A 6095-nucleotide genomic window follows, 5' to 3' on the forward strand; every position below is an offset into this window, starting at 1 on the left:
TTTTTTTTTTTTTTTTGTTTGTTTATCCTTCACTGGTCTGTTTTGTTTCCTAAATTCCACACAGGAGTGAAATCATATGGTGTCTATCGGCCCTTCTGTTACTGCCTTCCGAGCAGGTCAGAACCTGTTTGGACCGAAAGGACAGAGCAACAGTAATGAGGGGAATGCAGGCAGCGGCAGGCCGGGCGGCGGAGGCCCCAGGGCCCAAACACTTCCCTCCCTTCCGTCTCCACAGCAGTTTTGCTGTGTGACTCAGGAGAAAATCCGCCTGTCCTCTCTGGGCCAGGCCACAGGCGACACCCTCCGACAAGCCACCGGTGAAGTGTAGCACTCTGATCACCTCAGAGGCCAGCTGTTGGACTTTGACAATCACATACATACAGACCTCAGGGAGCAAAAGTGGGAAAAAACCGCTCCTGCCGCTTTCGCCCTCTGACCCCAGCAGGAACACCGAACCCTCGGCTCTTGCCAAGACAGGCCACCTCATCGCCTCTGGCTTCAACCCACTGCCATGGTCCTGGGGAGCCAACACCCCCATCGAGGAAAGGGCTGGATGGGGCCCAGCTGGGGTGGCAAGCTGTGGGCTGTGTGGAGGGAAGTTTCCCTTCCTCTCCTACCATCCAGGTCAAGTTCTGGGATTCCTGCCCCTTTGGCTCACTAGGCTGAACTCGCTAATCCTTGGTGACAACAGCCCCTGGAAGCAGGAGCAGAGACAAGCTTTTCACAGAGCAGCCAGAGTTTTAAGAAGAGGTGTCGGGGGTGCTGGAGGCAGAGCGAGTTGGCTTCGCGGTGGTGGTGTCCCCAGACCCGCACTAAGCCCTCCCTTGTTTGTACACACTGGCAAGTTGGCTAGGAACTCGTGGGGCCTTCTGGGGTGGAGAACCCTTTCTCCAAAACTCAGGCCTCATTCCCATAGGCTCTTGCTTGAGGTGCGGAGGGAGAGGGAGAGCAAGAGAGATACTGGTCTGTTGGGTGGGGAGATGCCCCACGATAACGTCTCTTCCCCCGATACCGTCTCCCCTACCCCCCCACCCTCTTCCCATGAGAACAGCCTATGAAAAGGAAGGCAGGGTGGGGTACATGCCTGGCTCAGTCCGCTAACAGTCTGCTTTCAGCTCAGATCACGATTCCAGGGTCCTGGGATCGATCCCCGAATCAGGTTCTCTGCTCAGTGGGGAGCCTGCTTGTCCCTCTCCCTGTACCTCGCTTGTGCTTGCTCTCATGATCTCTCTCAAATAAATAAAAGGCATGTCAAGAAAGAAAGAAAAAAGGAACAGAAAGAAAAGAAAAAAAGAGAAGAGCAGGGAGGGCATGAAGAGCAGGAGAGAAACTCCAGAGGGTTCTGGTTCTGGATCCACAGCGATGCTGGCTGAGCCTGCGATCCTGCTCTAGGGGCGTCTCTGCTATTCCTTAGAATCCGTGCACCTGTCTTCCCGAAGTCTGGGCAAAGACTTTGAGCCTTGGGAACAGGCCCACACAGAGCAGATGCTCAGAAAACATTTGTGGACGGAGGGATGGAGGATGGATGGGGGTTGGGAGGGAGGAGGAGACCGCTGGCGGACGGGATGCGATCATTGCAAAGAAAGGGGGAGAAGGAAGATGGGTGGGAAGGCGGGAGGGAAGAGAAGAGACGGGAAGAGGAAGGAAGGGGGTGGGTGGGTAGTAGGTAGGGGAGGGTCCTGACAAATTTTAGCCCTGGCTCGTCCAGGGTGAAAAAGCACTGGTCTGTAGCATTTGCCTATTTCTCCCACCCTGACCATTTCCAAGCTTCCAACACGAGGAGTTCTGGAAACAGAGCCACACTATGGGCTCCCAAGCCGGGGTGAGGGGGCTCCTGCTTATCACGGAGCATTGGTGGCTGATTGAGGGAGATAACCCGACAGCAGGAGGGAAGGCGGAAAGACAGATGCCCTACGACGCCGCTCTCGAGTGTCCTGAGGGAGGAAGACAGGTTCAAGGGATTTCAAGGAGACGGAGGCCAAAGCTGATTGATTTTCTCTCTTCCAAGAGGCTTTCCCTCCGGCACGGGTCCCCCCCAACGATGGCTCCCGGCTCTGAGCTCCGCCCTGCTAGAGGCATTTAGCTGACCACACAACGCCATCCGTGATTCACTCATTCCCACAGATTTCCTGAGCCTCCTTCCACGTGCCAGGCGCTAAACAGGGACCGATCCCATGAATGAGTCCCAGGCCTCGCCACTGGGAAGCTTACAGTCTGTCCGGTGAGAAAACAGACCAATGAGTCAGTCATTTGAGTTTGGCGTGAACAGAGAACGAGAAACCTCTGTGTGTGAGTGGTTTGGGCTGCCCAGAAGAGAGCAGTCCAGGACAGACTGACAGAGGCCAGTCCCTCCCAATAGGCTAAGGAGGGCTCCCTTCTTGTGCCCGGAGACATCCTGCCCACCAGTTGGAAGCAGTATTTGATGTGACTCAGCAAATACTTATTTTTTTTTTTTAAAGAATTTATTTATTTATTTGACAGAGAGAGATCACAAGTAGGCAGAGAGGCAGGCAGAGAGAGAGAGAGGAGGAAGCAGGCTCCCTGCTGAGCAGTGAGCCCGATGCGGGACTCGATCCCAGGACCCTGGGATCATGACCTGAGCCGAAGGCAGTGGCTCAACCCACTGAGCCACCCAGGCGCCCAGCAGATACTTATTTGACTCAATTTGCAGTCAAGGCTAGTGGACTGGCTTTTGGATCCTGCTGACCCTGGAGGGGGAGGAAGCCCAGACCCTTCCCTTCCTTGGTGGACTGCTCCCCGCATATGTCTGCTGGGTGGTATAGTCTTCTGGGGGTCCCCAGAATCCAGGGGCTGAGACGACCTCAGGGGAAGCAACCAAACAAATAACATCCTTCCCAGGCTTCCTGGAGCCCTCGCACTGTACCCAAAGCCCATCAGCCCGGGGGGGCTGAACCCGAGAGGCAAGGACTTCCAGCCGCCGGAGTAGTCAGGTCTGGGATGGGCAGTGAGGACCATCCATGGGAAGTGATCGCCCCCTACCCCAGGCTCCTCCAGACTCCAGCTCTGCCCTTTGTGCCCATCCACGGACCTAAGTACACTCAACCCTACTGGCCCAGGGCCCACCCCTCTGCAACTCCAAACCCAAAATACACATTTCCCAGTACCCTGCCAAGCCTCTGTGTCATGTGCAAACTGGCAAAGAACCCCCCAGAAGCCAATGACCCACCACCGTGTCTTGGGAGAGGGGGCTGGCAGCAAAGGAACGTTTTCATTTCTAAAGGCCTTGAAAGGAAGGGATCCCATGAACCCCTCTGTCCCTCATCTCCCATCTTACCCTGTTCACCCTCCAGCCTCACCTAAAGCCCTCCAGCTGCGATGCTTCTCCCTACACGAGGCGCAGCTGGAATTTGGCTGTGGCCCCCACCCTAGCCCTTGCAGGTGTCGGGGGTGAGAAGAGCTGGAAGGTGTGGCCTCCAGACATGTGTCCTGATGGAGCTGGGGTCAAGTCGGCCTCTTCAGACGAGGCAGGTCCAGCCACCCCCCATGGAGTCCCTTTCTCCCACGCCCACCTACCAGCCAACCCCAAGCTTCTGCCCAGGCTTCTTTCATGAGGCATCTCAAAGCTGTTCCCCTCCTAGAAGCCTCCCCTGATTCAGCAGGTGCCGCGGCCTCATCCGGCCTCATCCACCCACAGGTAGTGCCTCACTCCATCACCAATCACCTTCAGATGAAAGGAGGAACCCCTGACGAGGAGGAAACTCCTCTGGCTTCCTTGGGATCCCAGGGTTGGGCGGGAGCCACTGCCTCTGAACAAGACTGTGTCTAGAAACGTCCTCTGAAGGACTCGCCAGGGAGGAGACTTCCCCAACCCCCTTCAGCCATCCCCGGCACGCTGGGGGACTGTTCCCTGCTGGAAGTTCTTCTTGGAGTCTAACTTAAATATTCTATAAGGAAGGCTGTTATCGATGAGGAACAGATCCTCCGGCACAGCAAAGGACAAGATAAGGGGCAACTGTATCCAGGAGGGGACGGATCTAGTCCAGTCTGAGTACTTCTCTGGCTCTTTTAACTTTCTGGCCTCTCTGTCCTAGAGGACTTCTAGTTGCAAACAGCAACAAAAAGGCTGCGGTGGTTCAAAACTTTACAGCAGTAAGAAAACTTCGGAGGTCTCACTTTCTCATTTCTGCTATCCTCATAGTGTGGGGTTTATCCTGAAATCGAAGGGTAGACTGTACATTAAGAAGAAGTCTCTAGATTGGGTGGTACTACTCCCGCTTTCAATCTCTCTCCTTAGAAGAACTTTAAGAAAAGGACCGATTTCTACCTGTTTATGTGATTCCAGCCTCCACCTGTGGGGGAGGGGGCAATGGAAGGGGAAGGAGCAGGTGCCAGCCTGGGGTGCAGAAGAAATGAGCCACTGTCCCTGCCTTCAAGGGCTATTGGCCCACTGGGTCTTCGGGATGCAAGCAACAGTCTGCTTACCCTTCCTCCTACTCCAAGGGCCCCTCCTTTGCTCCTTCCAGGCCTTTTGCCCCCTGAAAAGACACTGGGTCTTAACTGTAGCTCTCAAGTTAGCAGAAGCAAGGAGGGGCCTCACCAGGGACCGGTGGTCAGGCCTGGGTCTGGTGACATAACCCTGACCAAGGACCCCTTCAGAATGGGGAGGGCCACAGAGGGATCCGCCATCCCAATGTCCCCTGGCTTGGCACCTACCCAACACTCGCCTAGACTCTGGAAAAGGCCCATTGGATCAGGCCGACTTCTCCCCGAGGCTCCCCATCGACACCCATAAAGGAGGGTGTGACCATTAGCTTTATGTGTCAGCCTGGTGGAGCTCTAATACCCAGTTATTTAATCAAACACTAATCCAGGTGTTGCTGTGAAGGGATTTTGTTGACGTGGTTAATACCTATAGTCAGTTGACTTTAAGTGAAGATTATCCTCTATAAAGTGGTTGGGCCTCATTGTATCAGTTGACAGGCCTTAAGAGTCAAAACTGAGGTTTCCTGGAGGAGAAGAAATTCTGCCTCAAAACCGTATCAGCAGCTCCGGCCTGTCTCTCCAACCTGCCAGCTAGCCCTCTGGATTTGGGATTTAACCAGCTTCCACAATTAAATGAGCCAATTCCTTGAATGAATCTCTTTATATAAATACATTATCCTGTAGGTTCTGTATTTCTGTGAAATCCCGGCTGACTCCTACCATAGCCCAGCTCTGGTCTCCTGGGGGCTTCGAGAGGCTTCTCATGAGAAGGGCCCCTCCATCAGGGCCTAAGGGTGTCGGCGGTCTGGGGGTGCAGCCGGGTTGGGGTGAAAGTAGCATGTGGGATGGGGGGGGCAGGGTTTGGGTGGAGGAGCCCTGGGACTCTCTCGGTGTGTGAATCTGGGCAAGTTACTTAATCTCTTAATTTCCTGGCCTACAAAATGAGGCCAGTCACACACAGCTCCTTGGCAGGACTGCTGAGCGATTTAGGAGGTGAGATTTGTGAAAATGCCCAGATGATGCCCGGCTCACAAGAACGGCTCAACAAGTTTCTGTTTAAGGAAACGTAAGCAGGGAGGGCTTTCCTCTGCTGGAGGAGGAACAGGGTGGGGGGCAGGTAGCTGTCTAGGGGACCCTGGGCTTCCTTCCCCTCTCCCCCCAGCCTGGGTGGGGCGAGGTCTTTAAGCCTCTGTGCCTGGCTCTGCCCCGTGTTGCATCTCCCAGGTACCTTCCAGCTCTGAAATTCTATGATTATAGGGTTGCACCCCACAGAGAAGGGCAATGAAAATAATTAAAGACTTGGAAAACACAACCGGAGAGGAAAGGGTGAAGGCGCTGGGATTATTTAGCCTGGAGATGGGTGGCTTAATAACACCCTTCTTAACCAGGGAGGGTTATTTGGATGTGGGTGCTGGCTGGCCAGCTTCTCTCCCCTTCTCCAGAGGGCAAACAAGAGGGACCAGAGGCATAGCACAGCTAAAGGGACTGCAGTCGGACAGCGAGGTGGCTGTCTCCCCTAGGCTAACATCTACTCCCTTAGAAGGGGGAGGGGTGGCTGGGATGGTGATTTGCAGACCTGCCTTGTGGTTGGCCATGGATTGGGTGACCTCTGGGTTTCCTCCCTGTTGTTTGATTTCTGGAAACTTATTTCC

This window comes from Mustela erminea, chromosome 9, assembly GCF_009829155.1.
Source record: "Mustela erminea isolate mMusErm1 chromosome 9, mMusErm1.Pri, whole genome shotgun sequence".
Lineage (NCBI taxonomy): Eukaryota > Metazoa > Chordata > Mammalia > Carnivora > Mustelidae > Mustela > Mustela erminea.